The 18,311-nt window shown below is 37.1% G+C and overlaps 1 long non-coding RNA gene across 2 annotated transcripts in view; it reads right to left on the minus strand.

The window, feature by feature from the left end:
• LOC125692183 (uncharacterized) overlaps positions 1 to 11,140 on the minus strand; it is a 30,311-nt gene extending 19,171 nt beyond the window's left edge. For both annotated transcript variants that reach the window (XR_007376508.1, XR_007376507.1), the window contains exons 1-2: positions 11,088 to 11,140; positions 3,379 to 3,497 (exon numbers count right to left, since the gene is read on the minus strand). This is a non-coding gene — a long non-coding RNA (uncharacterized LOC125692183). The remainder of the gene's footprint in view (positions 1 to 3,378; positions 3,498 to 11,087) is intronic.
• Positions 11,141 to 18,311: the final 7,171 nt, after the last annotated feature.

Genomic DNA, 18,311 nt, shown 5'->3' on the forward strand with positions numbered 1-18,311 from the left:
TAATTACTGTCCAATACTTGTAACATTTACAAAACCTCCTTAATTATCCTGCTTTGTGTATACCCTGAAAAACATGAAAGAAACATACAAAAAATAAGAAAAATATTGAGCAAATACACACGCTCAAAAACAAAACCAATAACAACAAAACAAAAAGAGGCTAAATATTCCCTTGTTAGGCCAACTTTCTTGCAAAAAACAGACACACTCTGCCTGGAGGAAGGTTTGTGCAGATGTAAGACAGATGTGACCTACCACTGTAGCGTAAGACAACAATCTCATGATGGTATCAGTAATGTGACCCACAAGGGCTTCCAGCCCTTCTCTTCCATTCAAGGCTTCCATTAAGTTTCACAGTTTTATGTATGGGGAGAAATGGATCACAAGATTTCTCTGAGACATGCACAGAAAAGAGACATAGAGCCACCATGGATATTTGTGCAAGCAAAGACAGAGGGGAATGCATGTTGTTTTCTGATCTTCTTCACTACCATGGAAGCAGCAGACACTGACTGACTTCTGAGACAGTGAACAAGTGGGATGGCATATGCAAGATGCCATGGGTTTTAGGAGGCTGGAAAGCAAGCTGTAGAATTTGGCACCACTGAAATGATCTGTGTTTCAGCTGGAGAGCAAACCTGAATATTTCTCAAACAAGGAGAGATGCAGCCAGGGCTTGCTCTCAATTCTATCAGAACAGTAAAAACTTCCAGACTAATGACAAATTGCTCAAAGGAGCCCCAGAAATAACTAATGAATAAGGGCTTCCCAACTGTAGTCTGAGCATCACGCAGTCTTATCCAAGTCCTCTCAGCAGTAAATCACAATGAGTTGCTGTGGCCAAGTGAACTAATACAATCTTTGAATACATAAGCAGAAGAATAGCACACAGCATGTAGGAGTAATGAACTAGTATTACTCTCTGCATATAGCATCAGTGAGACTGTAAGTAGTACACTGGGAGCTCCCAGAAGGAATCTGGAAGACTGGTGAGAGCTCATATGAGAGCTACAAAGTGATTCAACATCTTGAAAATATTGTCTCTAATGAGAGACTGAAGAAACTCAACTCATTAGTTCATCACAGGCAAATCCAAGTGGTGACTGACCACAGACTACAGGTTACAAAATAAGGAAGACATTTGAGATAGCAGGAGGATCTGCAATCTAGCTGGTGGGTGAGGGAAAACATGAAATGACATCTTATGAAGGGATGCAGGTATGAGAAACACCGATTTATACATGGGCTATCACTCGCTGCAGTATTCCACCAGAGATGCAGAGGATTCATTACCATATATCTTTAGACCAATCTAAGCCCTTTTTCTACAACAGATACAGAGGAAGGAAACAAACAAAAAACGAAGCCAGCAGATTGAGTAATATTCAGTGCTGTTGTCTGGCTTGTGTAAAGATAGATGATGATAACACTGTTCTCTGACATTGAAAATAAGTGAGCCTATATGCAAGCTCTAGGCTCAGTGATGGCAGAACACTAAAACCACTATGTTAGTATCTCCCCATTTGTCACCATCCATTAAGAGTCTGTGATTAAATCATTTCTGAACATTACTGTGCTGCAGCGTTGCAAATAGGATACGTAGAGATGCAGCCATAACTTTTCTTTCTCCTACTTATATCAATTCCCCTCATGCTGACTTAGAAACTCCTGCCCTTTCTTTCCTTCCTCAGATCTGAAACACTCAAGCCACTTTACTATGACTCCAAGGGGGCAATTCAGAGAAACTACTCAGGGAAAGAAAAAAAAACCACCATTCTCCACAGATTTTGTTTCTTGAGAACTCTCTTCTTGCATAGGAGCTAGAAGTCTGAATTTTTGGGGAATGAAGCAAGAGGTAAATGCAAGCTAAAAGAGCAGAATCTCATAGTGAGAAGCAGGCTTTCAGAAGCAAAGAACCATTTTGAAACCAAAACACAAAGTGAATAATTTACCTTTCCGGGGAAGCTTGCTAATTTCAATTACACATTCATTAATATTAATAAATACCTGTAGTCTATGATAATTAAATGCAGTGTTTTACAGACAGTACTATAAAATATTCTACATCCTCAAAAGCCTATTATTCCAGTAACAAAATCTGTATCAAGATTTAAGGTATGGAGTACTTAGATAACCATATATTAGACAAAACAATAAAACCCCAATTGAAAGAAAAAGATGAGAAATAGGATGATGCTGTGAAAAGGAGACATAAAGGTTTACTAAAAAAGGTGTGCTGAAAGCTCTGTTTCCTAGAAATTATTCAAAATAGCATTCAACATGACATTCTTCCCAATGAGAAGTCAACAATCCAACATGTTGTACTCTTTACATCGGGTGAAAACAGTGCATTAGAGAAGTTTGCATGTGTTCATAGGAAAAAAAGTAAGAAAAGTAAAAACAAAAACAAAAACAACTAGTAGTAACTTCAGAAACTGTGAAAAACAGTTCTGGAAGAAACAGACGAGCAGTTAAAGATGCTGAAGAAATACACACTAATTACATGGCTCTCATCACCACATGTGATATCACTCACCCAGACTAGCATAAGTTTTCAGGAAAAAAAAAAGAAAATCAGCGCATTTTCCAAGGGGCTTCAGAAAAAGTTTGCAAATTCAGCTTCTGTCTTTTTGGGTGATTTATGCTAATGCACTGCAGTCATTTTTTCTGGATACTGTCTTTGGAACAATTGAAATCCAAATGAACATTTCCCTTAGAATATCCACCATATCAGAACAGCAACAAATTAATTTCACGAGATGTTTCAGATTTAATGGAAAACTTTGTTTTTATTAAAAAGCTCAATTTTAATATCCTGAACTTGAACCCTTACTCACAATCATATTTAGAACACAGTGACAATGGCGCAATGTAGTATGATGACATGGGTACACTCCTTAGGAATGACTTTCTGATTTCCAAAGTTTTGCACAGGAGCTCAGGTTTTTGTTTGTCTCAGTATCACCTTCTTCGTGTTACAGGTGAGAACCAACTTTAAATTTTAAACTGTTTTGCTTCAAATTCCTGATGAATTAAATGAGTATTCTATATACATTACATATGTTTATCACATAACTATTGTAAAATCATTTTCCCTTATAACCAGATACAATTATAGGCTGGAAATCTGCCACATTTGGCTAGTTCTGCATTTCTCAAATCTAGTCCCAGACAGCATTTTCCCCAAAGGTGTACAAATGATATGTGGACCTCTGCAATGACAATTCTGGAAAAGTGTGCAAGAACCCTTTCCAGAAGAGGAAGAGCAATGTATTTCAGAGGCACACATTGCACATGTTATAGAAGAAACAACGATGCTTCTGCACCTTTCTCCAGTGAGAAACATAAAGTAAATTAATTGCAGTTGGATCTACTCACCACTGTCAATTGACTTGGTTCCTTGCCCAGCTCCCTTAATGTGTTGCCAATGCAAGAGTTTGTTTGGGAGCTGCAACCATAAATCACATTATGAGGCTGCTTCCTCTTCTCACATGCACCTGTGTAGGAAATGTGCCAAGGGGCAGAATTAGGCATACTATAAAGACTGTAGGCAACACAGCAACTTCAGTAGCAGCCTGGGATGGGCTGCTGTAATTCAAAGCAGCCAGGGTGCTTTTTTGACCTGTGCAGCAGCTGAGAATCTAGAGGATTGCAAAGATGGCACAAGTTTTCTAGAGGCAGGCCCAGGAGATCTCAACACAGGCAGCTGTTAGAGGCTCCAGCTGGGCATGGCAGGAGATGTCAGACAGCAGCAGCACAGCAGGGACTGAGGAACAGACATGCCAGTGCATGGCACAGAATGGATTGAGCTGCCCTTCCAAAAGTTATCAGGAGCTTCATGGAGTTACCACAGCTGCCTTCAGGGTCCAGTCTGGATGTGTCATTCCCTTACAAGCATATGATGCTTGTTTCTAACCCAATGACAGATGATTCCAGTCGTGCTGGTTCCCCACTGAGGATTAAACACGACTAACACTTGTGTTTTTTTTCTATCTTAGCTTTGATGGCTCTGCCTAAGTCTCCCCAGGGATTCCCATTTTAAGAAACATTGTTCCAGATAACAATTGGGCTGGTTTAAATAATGTCATTCATAATGCAGGTGGATAGCCTGTTCATCATATGCAGTAATGTTTTATATCCATTACACTAAATCCACCGTGATTTTAGCCTCAGAATGGATGTGCTATGTTCATTTGTCTCTGACCTCATTGGCTGCATAATAGTTGTAGAATATCTGTCTCACTATCTCAAAATGTCTGTTTTATCTGTGAAGTGTTTGATAAAGCACATGTTACCAATGAGTATTCATAATGAGTTATATACACATCTATTGTATATACTGTTATAGAAATACAGCGTAGACGGAAATTGGCAGATTATTCAGCCATCACAGTATTACAAGAGAGAAAGAGCAATGGAGTCAAAATCCTTCTTATTCCTTCTCCTCCTCCTCAACAGCTACCATCATCCTTACTACTTACTGACTGTGAAAAATAGGTTTGGACACTTTATGTAAAGGAAAAAAAAAAAAGCAAACCTGTATCAGTAGAGGCTCTGTGATCCACAGGATTTAGGAGAGAACTGGAAACAAGAAATAATCCAATTCTACTCACAAGAAAGTAAATCATGGACTCGTATTATCAGGCACCTTCTGCCTCCATATCTCCAACTACGAAAGGGAGATGCTACTGAAATGGCATGATGTGGGTTCATTAATAACCACCTGATACCTCCTACCTTCAGGATGCTTTCCTAGCATGGAGCTAATCATTAAAACCATTAGTCTAGTCATCCCTGGTTGTCCATATATCTCAATAAATTCTGCTTCCATTTAGTTACACGTGATTTTGAGCACAATTTCTTGGGGGGAAAAAAAATCTGTTACTAAGAGGAGAATGATATAATTTAAACTTTACCTTCTTAGTCCTACTCTGCCTAAGATCAGAGTTCAGTTAAAGCAACTATGAAATGTGAATTTAAGAACAGACAAAAATCAAACAGATGATTATATGTGTTTTAAGATTCACAGCTTGCAGACCAGCATAACGAAATGAACAGGGAAAGCTCCCTGAATTAGCACACATACTCAGAAATATAAACAAACTCCTATTCACTATACAGATTCCCCTCTCCTAAAGATTTCCAAGAGGTGCTTATAAAACAAAATTAAATTCTTCAGATTGGATCTGTGGACAAAGCTCTCCTTGGAGAGCTTGGAGTTGCAATACCTGAATCTATTGTGTAAATAAATGTTGAATTATAAAATAATTTCCAAATCAGATTTCAACTGAATCATCATTAATAGTTCTGCCCAAATGATAAGATAGCATGTATTTCTATTGTTTCTTCTAAAACAACTAGCAACATGCAAAAAAACCCAGAAGGTATTCCAGTACATTTTAATCTCCTATGGACTTACCAGCAGTGCTAGATTTTTCATCTTAAATTTGCTTTTCCTCTCTGGCTGCTTAACACCAGTTTACAACTAGTTTTGGAGACTCATATTACTGCTGTCCTAGTGAATATCAGACTAACCCTGCATTTTATCTAAGGTTAGTTCATCGTAGGACTTGACCTTTCTTTGCTTCAAAGGTCTGACAAAAATCACTGCTCAAGGTGATGTACCTGTACAAACATTTTAGCTGGGATTTAAGCTGTCACTGAAATGGCATAAAGCCTCATCCTTTATAACATACAGAACTTATGTCATAAATGTGGCCTTGGGGATTTCTTTCATGATTCAATAAGTTGCTTTTTGGTGTAGCAAAAAAACATAAACAGATATGATAGCTCTGGAGGTGATGTCTTGGCATTTCCTTCTGCTTCTTTCCTTGTGGCCTGAATCCAACAAAGTCAACTTGTAAACGTGCTGGAGAAACTATAAACAATACTGTTGTTTTTAGAAAGCCTCCAGGGAAAAGCAGAAAAAGCAGTTGACACTCGACACATGGAATAAGCTCAATTATGTGTTTTGGAGATTCCTCTTTCCTGATTTTACAGTCTATTAACCTTGGTTTTAGATTTTAATCCAGTATCATGCTTTGGCTGTTTCTTCAATACCTCTAACAGGTCTTAGGGAAAAGTAAAATTCTTATCTTCACACGTGTACACCTTTCAGCAAATTTCTAAACCAAATGGTATTAAAATAGCACATTATTTTCTGTTTGGAGTTTCAACTTTTTTGTTTTGGATATGTAACTACACCTACAGAAAGTAAAAAAGAAATGCAGAACATACAGCGTTAATTTATAAGACTAGTGAAACTGTTACCTTCAAAACATACAAGAATCAAGAACATCAAACTACTCCTTGAAAGAATTTAGCATGGATACATACTAAATATTACTTTCATAGTATTGGATGCTGTCATGATATGCATTAAAGCCTATGAAATGATAACAGAGAAGGACTAAGGAATATAAATGAGTCTACGATTGGGAGTCAAATTCTGATTGGGTAGAAGTGTTAATGTGTGAAAAATGAAAACAAAACAAAACATATAAACAACAACAACCCCAAGTATTCAGCTTCTAGAAATTGATGTGTTTTATCAAGCAAATATACTTTAGAAATAAAATAAAATAAAATGCATTAAGTCAAAATAGTTAGAGAGCATTTCCTTGTCCGCTTGCTTCATTACCACAGTAAATCTGTTCTGCTGTGCCTCAGCCAAGGAAATCATTTTAACATGTGTGTCTGCCTGTCTCCAGTCAGGGCAGCACTTAGGTGCTGAAATTAAGCATTTCACAAAGTATCAAGACAGTGAAGTTCAATAGTGCGATTACATTTTGACAAACATTTCAGTGCCCCCCTGAACTAGGACTTCACTGTCAGTAATATATAAAATAAAAATTGATTATTGATACTTGTATTAAAAGAACTGTGGCATCGATGCTTCAAAAGAGAGAATTTTTAAAAAGAAGGTGAGGAAGAGAAGAAAGTAATAAGTAGTGTTTGCTAGCAAAATGGAGTGCATAGCTCTACTGTGACACTCTCCACTACTTTCTCTATTGAGAATGCTAGCAACATGACTTGATTGGAAACTGTAAGAACACACCTACAAAAAACACCCGAAAGCCATAGGTCTCTCTAACTGTCAATAATCAAGAGAAAATCAAATGTCTGAAAACAGCTGTTGGTCATAGCCTAAAAATAATAAGCCACATCGTTTAAACAAGAGAATTTGCCCAAAGGAAGAAAGGAAGAACTCTGATAACTTTCCAACTACCTAAATCTTTGGAAAATGTGCAACAAGAGGACTAGCTGATTGTGTCCCCTTTCGATCTAAAAATGTAAAGATGATTAAAAAAAAAGAAGTCTCAGTTTGCTAAGAACTTCATGAATAAGTTTAAAATTTTGCTGCAGGTGCTGCATACTTACGTGAAAAAAAAGTTATAATTACTTGGATACCAATTAGCATAATTCCAGCAACTGAGCTAACTTGAAATAATTTACACAATAAAGCTGCTCAAAAATCAGCACAGTTATCCTTTTGAAAAGAAGAATCAAGCTCTTCTTTCTATATCAGATAAATGGAAATAAAAGTATTTGTCTGGTTATATTTCTGGAGATATGTTGGAGCTGAAAAAACACAATTATGTTATTCTGTTATTCTTTGTATTTTTGTAGCAGTACAGCACTGCACAAATGAATTCTTGTTTCTAGTTTGGGATGGAGATATCTGAGAAGTGCAGTTTTATTCAATGCAGGGATGTCAAAATCAGGCACAATATAAATTAAATATGATTTCTAAAATACTTTATGAAGAAACAGGCTTTCATATGAAGTATAAAAATATTTTCCTTTTTGCTGTCACTCTTATGTTTGTTTTTTTTTTTTTCTCCATTTGTTTTTCAATGTATTTGTACTGCACAAATAGGTCCAGTAAGAGAACCCTCCCAAGTCTAACACAAACCCTGCAAATTCCTTTGGCAGTAGCCAAACATGGCATAGCTTAATGGACAAAACACCCTCTCTATATTTCAAGTCAGGGCTAAACTGTGTACATCTGACACAAGTCAGCCTGTACACCCAACATCTGGGATGGAATTGAGTACAACTTGCACTAAAGTGAATATATGTACACAATATGTACACAAGAAACTCCCAGCAGCTTCTTGTACCAGCAAACCAAATCAGCAGCAGAGGTTCTTTTCCATGATTTGCATTTTTCTGGTTTCTACGAATACTGCATCTTTCAACAGAGACCCATGCAGACCTGTTTTCAGCCTACCTGGCAAAGCAATTTAGAATATGAAAGTGTATGCTAAAGTTACAGTCATGTAAATACATTCAGATTTTCTGTCATGTTGCCGTTTTGTAGGAAAGGCATTGGGTTTTGCTCAGCTACAACTAAGCTGTTATTTTGCTCAGTTATTACAGACGTGTGGGTTGTGTGATGTTGTGGTTTTTTTTTTTTTTTTTTTGGTTATTTTCTTTTGACTCCCCAGCAACAGAAAGACTGGTTGGCAACTATTCAGCCTATTAGCTGAAGCCAAAATATTCACAGCAGTTCAACAGTTTTTATTCCATAGTTTTTCCTAACCAGTTGACATGGGAAAGAAGCAGCAGCAGATGAAAACCAATGGACAACGGCTGTATGACATCACTGTTGGATCAATCTCAAGAGCAAAGTTTTAAAGCATGATAAAGCAAACACATCACTGGATAAACATCTGACCACTAGCACTTCTTTAATAGTCATTGTTAAACCAGCAGGGAAGGATCAGACATTTAAAAAAAAAAAAAAAAAAAAAAAAAAAGTCAAGAAATGGTTAGAAATTAAGCAAAGCAAACAAGAAAACTAAACAGAAAAAAAAATTACCAACATAGATGGACATCAGTGTTCACATATACTGGAAAGCCTAATGAAATGTAAATCTTATAGAATGGAATAGTGACTAATGCTAGTTCTCACACAGATCTAGAGACTTGCAGCTGATAATTCAAGGGAGTGCTTCTTTTCTGGAAGTAAAGCACATTACTGAGAGGCACTCATATCCGTATTTGAGTACAGATGGGGACATATGAAAAACTCCAATTGACAGTATCATCCCATTTTTCATTAAGCTGAAAACAAAGATCTAAATTCAAAGACATTTATTTCTGGAAGATAGAAGCAAGTCAAAATCAGTGTTTTTTGGTGAAGAAAAGGGGGTTTAAAAAAAAAAACCTACAGTCTAAGCATTTAAAGAGTAAAGTAATAACAAGTTCATAACACATTATAGAAAAATCTGACAGAATATTTTATAATTTGCAGGAAAAAAAACTATCCAACGGTAGAATTTCAAGGAATTACAAGCTTCTGGTAATGTTTCAGGCCAGGATAAACACCCATCTGTTACAGAGTGCTTAGGGATAATGAAGTTAATTCTGCTATAATCTCAGGAAATAGAGTACAAAATCTGTCCAGCACCTTTCACAATGAATTCTTACATGGGATACTCCACACATTATTTACATGACACACACAAAAAAGAAAAAAATGTATCTTGGAAACCCTCAGTATTCCAAATGGGAAATAACACAAGTGTAGACCATAAATAATGTCGGTTCTTGCTGATCAAGACTGAGTAGTTTGTTTTATTGTCCCCACATGATGTTTCTTTGGGTGAAAAATAGGACGATTATGAGTGGGATAGGAATGAAAACAAACTGAATGAAGTTCTAAAAGTAGCATTCAGAAGGCAGGCCAATAATTTTAACATCAACATAGAGCATGTAACATTAAACAGCAAATAATTAAGCATTCTCTGCAGTCACACTTTGATATTGGGAGATGGGTGGGCCCCCAAGTCATCTCATATTGCCTCATTGCATTTCCTTTTGAGCATTCTCCATCCTCAGCACATCCTATTCCCCAAACAGAGGGCTACTTCCATAGCAGCTTTCCCTGGGCTCTGCTTAGAGAGCTTTTTACATCCTCTCTCTTAATTTAGCTCTCCCTTACCAAAATATTTTTGCCTCTTTTATTTTATTTGAAGGATGGGCCCATCCTGCCAGGTGGATATTCCCCAAGTCTCACCCCTCTACTCAAATGGTCTCTTATCTGGGTGCCTCTGAGCAGCCAGAGCTCATAATTCATTTGAATGGGAAACAGTTGGGGGCTCGCCACACTTCATCCTATGAGACTGTTGACACTGTTAGCAGCTGTTAATGTCGCTCTTGTTTTTACCAACTGGAAGCATATCAAAATGTTACACGCACATTCAGCGGTACAGTCTCTCCTCTTTCAGTTTAATGGGAATTAAGCACATCAAGGGGAAAATGCACACCACAGTTGCTAAGTATTTCATACATTCATTTTCTAAACTTACTTTCTATGGGAAAAAAATAATTCAAGTTTAAGGCATTCCAGAAAAAAATAACGTGCCCTCAAAGCTGGTTAATACCAATAACAGCATTATTAAATGATGCAAAACTTTATTCCACAGAGGGGCAATTAAAATCACTGCACCACACTTTTAATTTAGAGGAAACACAAAACCTCCAAGCAATTTTGTGGTGATCTAGACAAAATGAGATTGGCAAGCTCCATCCAATTCCCAATAGACCATTGTCCACATCACAAAACTATGAAAACTTTCTTGGCAGATTCATTTGGGAAGCAAGAGTGAAATTGCCATAGACTCCAGACATATTATCATACAAAAATGGAGGAAGATGGAGATGCCAGATGATTATTTCCTGTAAGACATAGCTTCATTTCTAGAAAAGAGCTTTCATGTTAGCTTAAGCAAGTATTCTCATGATGCACTCACAAGAACTCATAACTTGAAAATAGAAATACATGGGACATCACCTATTAAAGACGTACTTAATTTTATATCAGATGTTTGCACCCATGATTTTTGCCTCTGGAATGCAAATTTTGTTTCAGATATTGAAAATAAGAATACAACTTTTCACTTCTGAAATCTCAAGTACTGACTAGAAGTCAGCACATGTAAGTTACACCAATTGTTTCACTATTCCAGTGTTTACATTTAAACTACATGCTAGTGTCAGCAAAATGCTTTTCATCAGTGGATCACACGAGCATTTAGATACTGAGATTTCAGATGTCACCACTGGCAGCTGTCACCCACCTCTAAACTTAGCAGCAGCAGGAATAATCTTGTGCCAGAGAGCTCCAGACCCAGTGCAATTCACAGCCTGACATATTTCTGAAAACCACCTTTGTTGCTCAGTGGATGCACCTGTGCCTCAGGCTCTCCCACCTGCCTGTGTGTCTCAGCAGCTAAAGAGCTGGAGCTGCTCACTCTTGCTGTGTCTGCAGAGGAGGCAGTAGTCCTCAGCTGAGGACCGGGCAGGCTGCTGCTGACAGCAACCCAGTGCATCGTATTGTAGCTACCTTTGTTACACTATCCTTACAACGCAGTCAGCATACACCTATGTGTACTATAGCCAGTCTGCCAGCATCCCAAAAGCAACTCTTCCCCAACAACTAGCACAACTAACAAATTCACTTTCGGTAAAGAACCAACAGCAAATATTTTTTGAAAGCATGACTACTCTCTAGAATTTAGATCTAAATAAAATAACTTACTATGCAGCAGCAGGTGACGTATAAGATAAGCAGAAAGATTATATTGGCTATAAAATACATGCTCTGACAAGCTTCAAGAATTATACTCATGCAGGCATGCACACTTAGCCAAATATTATATTTCATATCCCAAAGAAATAAAATCAAGGAAACTTGCTGTTTTCTTTCATCTATAAAATTTTTCTCTTCCTTCATTCCCTGAACTCTAAGACACTCTTGCCTGCTTTTCCTCACCCACCTTAACAGACTATGAGAATTCTCAGCAATTCTAAAAAAAATGGCATTCATCAAGAAAGTACGAGTCAATGTGAAATATGAGATTTGTAATATCTCAGCCTCAGCACATTTAAAGCATGGTCTTCCCATTAGCTGCTAAGAAGGAAACATAGTGTCCTACCCAGCAGCAACTTCTGAGGTGAGATGAACAAACTAGAGGGAATGCTTTACTTTAAAGGAGTGAGATTTATCAGCTGCAGTCCTAGTAAAGACAACATAATCCAACTTAAGGTATGCATAAAACTGTACAATTCTTTCTCAAAGCCACACATAACAGGAAACACAGCTTCTCATGACTTTTGATAGACACACAACTTATTACTGCTGTTTGACTCCGATACTAGAGGACAGCAGTTGAAGGAGGAAGATGAAGCCATGAGCTCTTCTCTCTAATCATGACCTCATGTTTGTTTCCCTCCTGCATGCCATTACCTCTCACTGGGGGTGCTGCAGCTTCCCATCAGGTTAAGCTAAGTGAAGTGCTTCCCAGGAAGAAGACACGAAACTAAGAAAGCAATTAGTGACGAGCTAAATTAATTAAAGCTGTTTACTTACAGGAGAAAGGCAAACCTTAAATAATTAGCAGCAAGTTTATTTTTAATAATAAAAAACCCTTTTGAAAATACCTTCTGAGTGACAGTGTTTGTTTACTGACAGCCATACAGGTATTACATTTTTCCACCCTCTCCTAACTCATCTCAGATGTTGGTTAAAGCAACCAGTCACTCAGAACAGGAGGCCCTCAGCTCAAACCAAGGACCACTTCTCCCAGTAGCAATGGTTTAGTGCAGTGTTCTTCTGCACTAATTGTGAACTTCAGGGAATTGTGAATTTTAGGTAGCAGTTATTAACTGTGGACCTTCTGCGCTGAGTTGTGAATTCTCAGCATCCAAGCAACAGCAGACTACTAACCCTTCCATTCTGCTCTTTGCCTAGAACATGAAAAAAACGTTTTCTGTAAGCATCAAGAATTTGCCCACAGTTGATAAATGACATCGGAACTAAGGACTCCTATTTCTTCTTTATGAATCTGAATTGCTTTGACTCCATTATATTCAAATTATTTTACAGAAATAGAATACTGAGGATAAATGCTTATGATGACTATTGATCTGATTTCAACTTATAAGTGTATAAAATCTATCAGGTGACCACATTAATGGGGAAAAAAGAAAAAGACCAAAAGTTGTTTAGACTTCAGTTTTAAAGCACATTCTCAAAATCAGGGAACTAATAAGGATATTTCTCAATCCAGAAATAAGGAAATAAATATCTTATTGCTAGCACTATTTTATGGGAAAGAGATCTCATAAAGGATTCTCCCATGTCTAATATAATGGTTCTGGCTAGTTTTATTGAGATTGCATTTTTTTCAACATGACTTTTCAACATGAGAAATATTTTGTAGCATATTTATTTTTGCTTTCAAAATAAATTAATGACTATAGTGTTGGATAAATAAGATATTTCATTGTTGTTGTTGTTGTTTTTTTAATAAATGTTACTTTTAAATATACAGCTTTGAAATGACAAATTAGGTATTTCACAAAGAAGGATTCACAGCCACTTGTTTTATACAATTCATGGAAATTTAAATATATTAATTCACTAAAAGAGCTTCCCCTAATTTGCTTCAAGAACATATAGATATAATCAAAATTAACAGTTTGAAACATCAAATATATTGTATTTGCAGAACAAAATTTCATACTCAGCCTGTTTTTTCATAAATCTTCCTAGAAGATCCACGTGCTAAATGAGCATGCAAAACAGGCCAGGATAATTAGATTTAAGATAATTTAAATGGGGAAGTATTTTATACAAAATGATAATAAGGTATTTGACTATGGGTCTTGGTGTATATTAGCTTTTGTACTGTAAGGAATGATATGAAAATGACTTGATTTTTCCTCTTGAGATGAATGAACTCTTGACTGAAGGTTTTAAACCTCCGTGAACACCAACAGAGAAGACACTTCTGTTCTTTTTGAAACAGAGCTGGAAAAAAAGAAGGGTATAATCCAAAATTTGGGTATGTGTACAGGTACTGCCAGACCTCCAGCAAGCATTCCCAACCTGAAGTTCCTAATTGGAACAAAGCTTTCAAACCCTCTTCTAACAAATCAAATCATCTTTGTAGGAGGAATAAAGCACTATCACTGTCAACATCAACTGACTTGAAGCATGGAAATGTGCCAAAATGGCATTTAAATAGATTCCTGTGAGTTAAGACTCAACTCTGATTCAATACTCATTTACAGGCCCTATCCATCATCCTTGAAATACTACTGCTTTAGTTTCCTCAAGCTACCCAGTGGAAATAATTCTTCCCTTTACAAGTGGATGTTGTAGTGATAAATACACTAAGAATGTTCAGCTGTAATAGAAATAGTACCAAATTGGATTGAAAAATCTGTGCATTTTGGCATCCTTAAGCTTGAACATGGATGGGGATTTTTCGTGGTCTGCTCTTATAGCTGACACTGGAGCCTCCTCTACCCTATTGGATTCTGTTTTCAGGGAAAATATATTCTTCTGCACTTTGGGGAACAAAGCATTACAATTTGGGGTGGTAGGATCAAGCTCTGATAGAGACAGGGCAGGCTCTGCTGCTCTATTCCTACCAGGGAAATCCAGTCTTTGTAACACAGGTCATAACAAAGGCCAACCAGTGGATAGGAAGTCAGAAGTACCTAGTATATATCTGATATATGTTCTCTGTTAATTGTTTGGTTGTCCTCCATTAGTCTGGTTGCAAGAAGTTTTTTACTTGATCAACAAGCTTGATGAAGAAGAGCCAAAAATAATGGTTTCTTCCAACCCATTTTGTTCAACCTATGATTGCTTAAACTAGAAGTATTTTTTGTCAAACAGTATGAATAGGGCTCCAGTTCTTATCTGTTGCTCTCATTCAGTCTTTCATTGTGATAAGTGTATCAGTGATCATCAGCATTTCCTGTAGATTTTTATCTCTAACATTTATTTCAGTAATGCTCTTGGTCTAATATTCTGATTTTCTTTGGTAAAAGGGAACAAGAGACAAGAAGATCTTAGAAGAAGGCTATGTATATCCCGGGATTATAATTAATTTATTTGCAATATTAAACAGATTCTGGCGCTGAAAGATCTCTTACATCTGTGTGGACACATCAGAACTAGCATTACAACAATCCCAGTCTGTAGCCACACAAAAGAGCTCAGCATGGGTTAACTGCTTGGATTCTCAAGTAGTTTTGTAGGTATACTAGCAAATTTATCTTTGTTACACACAGGAATCCAGAGTCATCACCTCAGAATGGAAATACAAGATGAACAGGAGTGTTTTATATCGGTAAACATTTAAAACCGTTAAAAGGGATCACCACTGTACATAGCAGCAAGTTAGTTCTTGAAATGTAAAGGATTTTAAAAGAATGGATATTATCATTATGTTATTTATTTTCATTTGTAAGTTTGGAACTGGCTATAGTGAAATTTGCAGGCCAAACACTTTTTGAATAAGCTGTTCTAAAAGAGGGAGAAAACTGCAATATCAGGTTTGAAATGCCATTTCTGAAGTCCACGTAAGTTTTACCATTAAATAACAAGCAGAATCTTTTCTAAAACATCATCTGCAAAGGAGTACCTTGTGCACATGAACTGTGGACATACAAGTTTCAGAATTAATATTTTAATAACACTAATAATGCTATTTTTCTTTAGTGGCTTTTTTCCTGCATCATAATTACATCTCTACAAGTATTTCACCAGAAAGTATGGAAACTATTTTTTTTTTTCAATGTGGCATTTGAGTAAGCCTTAGAAAGCCCCAAAAAGAGCATAATACCAGCACTTAGTATTGCCAGAGCACTGCAGTAAAAACCTTAATCAGGGCTCTTAGTTGGATTGAAATATATCCTGATTAAGTGACCATCCCATTAAAGCAAAGTTTTCCTGAACCGTCACTTAACGTAAACCAAATGTCCTGTGCAACTCCTTCTTTCTACTGAAGCATTTTGACCCTTAGCCACCATATTAACACCTCTAATTGTAACTGACAGGGCAATTTCCTGGTTGCCATTGTGTGAGACAAGGAGTGAACACTAGCCACAAGCAATTTATGACCTTTGACTGTCATATTAATGCTTTTAATTGTAACTGACAGGGCAGTTAGGCCAAAAAGTGTCCCAACAAAACAGTTCAGGCAGTTCTACATGTCCTGCTAAAGTAAAGGAAGGCGCATCCAGTCATTACGGGTGAGGACAGATACGGAGAAAGAAAGAGCTGTACCTGAGGTGGACAGTTATCAAATTCCTCAAAAACATCACAATAATTTGCATTAATTTGCCATCACATTCCCTGGCTAAAATCAAAAACATTTTTACTGAATGTGTAGAATTTTGTTTTAATTTCTGAAAGAAATTTCCTAAAATACTTGACAGGAAAATATTTTTAGAATCCCTCCCCCACCTATTATATAATTTTTCACTTTGACAAATTTTGTATTCTTTGTTGAAAAAAAAAAAATTCCTCAATATTTCACATTGAGAAACATAAATATTTTCCTATTTCTTAAGTAAAGAAAATTATCTACAGTCTTGGAACATATGTAAACTTAAACAGATCCAGACAACTGCAGCTGCAGCATTCTATAACATGAGACTAAATAAGCAAAAGGTTATCTCTAATGGAAGAGAGGGAAGTGCTGTGGATGACTCACGCAGTTGCTTTTGCTAAGCTGGTCTCTAGAAGGTGAAGCGTACTCACAAACTTTTGAGCAGATCTAATATTAAAAATGATATAAAGGCACAAATTAGTTGGTGGAATGATTCTTCCTTAGTTGTATTTTACTCCTATATGGCACAAACACTCATTAAATTCGAGAACTTGCTTACATTTGTTTAATTTAACCCATGGATTAGTCAGACTCAACTACGACAAAGTTTTTAGATCCTTCCTTATTAAGAGCTAGGAGTAATTCTTTCTCCTAAGAAGAAATTAAAGCACTACTGTTAGCTGAAATCCAAACAAAACCCGCACAAATATTCTAGAAGATATGGTCAATTTCTGTACATTTCAGTTTATTTCATCAAATCAACCAATTTTGTTAACTTCCAAGTACATTTTTCTTATTTAACTTTTCCCAGCTGCCCAAGATTCCTCTGCCCACTGTTTCTCTCAAGAGAGAAAAAGGAGAAATTCACATGAAATCTAGCAAAACTGAGTAGTCCAAGTGTTATCAAATGGAGGAAGTCACCAAAACAATCAGCTGAAATAGGTTACAGTCCAAGGGATAAATTTCCATGAATAATCTCTGCAGCAAGGCTAGTTTACCTTCTGTATGCATCTTCTTGTTCACAAAGCAGTTCTACAAAGCTGCCTGTCACTTCAGCTGAGAATAATATTACACATTATAAATAGGAATATTATAAAGCCAGAATAGGAAGATTCTCCCCTTTCTACTTTCAACTGTGGTTATTTCTGCAGACTTGGCCTGTCCCTTCTCATGTGCTAGCAGGAGAATATCTTTGCTGGGCCAAGAGAGCTCAATATTCCCCACATTAAAAAACATTGTGCAGCTACTTTTCAGCTGGTTTAGTGAATTGAATCATCTCAAATTCCTTTAGGGAATGGCCATGAAATGGCAGGCAAGGGAAGGAAGGATACAAGCTTTTGGTAAGGCTACATCAGATTTAGTGTTAGCCCAGCTCAAAGAATAGCATACAACTTCACTCTGAAAGGCAGTTGCAGGGGGAGCATCATCAAGAAAAACATCCCTAGAACTATATTAAGGATATTTATCATTATTTCTAAAGCAGCAAAGGAACTCATGTCTTACTTTTAGAAATGCCTTATGATGGTCTTCACTGTAGCTTACAGTCCTTCAGTAACTTTCTAGTGGGCCTTCAGGGTTCTTGAACATTTTTACATGCCCAGGACTGATATATATGAAAAATGGATTTGGGCTCTTCTTTCAAAATCTCTTATCATAAAAAGAGACACAGGCTGTCTCCTGCAGACCACCAACTTGTTGTTTGGTAAATATCACTTCATAGTTTAAGATACACGTTACATTTCATAAACAATTTATCACAGAGGGGTTTAGATTGAAAGGGACTTTTAACATCATCTATATACAACCCCCGTGGTATAGACAGGGACACCTCCCACTAGATGAGGTTGTTCAAAGCCCCGTCCAGCCTGACCTTGAATGCTTCCAGGGAGGAGACATTCACAACTCACTGGGTAACCTGTTCCAGTGTCTCGCCAGCCCTGATCATCTTCATGGCCCTCCTCTGGACCTGCTTCAACAGCTTCATGTCCTTCTTGTGTTGGGAGCTCCAGAACTAGGCACAATACTTCGGGTGGAGACTCAAAAGAGAAGAGTAGAAGTGCAGAATCTCCTCCCTCAACATGTTGGTCACATGTTTCTTGATGCAATCCAGGATACAGCTGGCCTCCTGGGCTGCAGGTGCAACCTTCTGAGATGCAAGTGCAATTTAGACTA

Source organism: Lagopus muta, chromosome 4 (genome assembly GCF_023343835.1).
Source record: "Lagopus muta isolate bLagMut1 chromosome 4, bLagMut1 primary, whole genome shotgun sequence".
NCBI lineage: Eukaryota > Metazoa > Chordata > Aves > Galliformes > Phasianidae > Lagopus > Lagopus muta.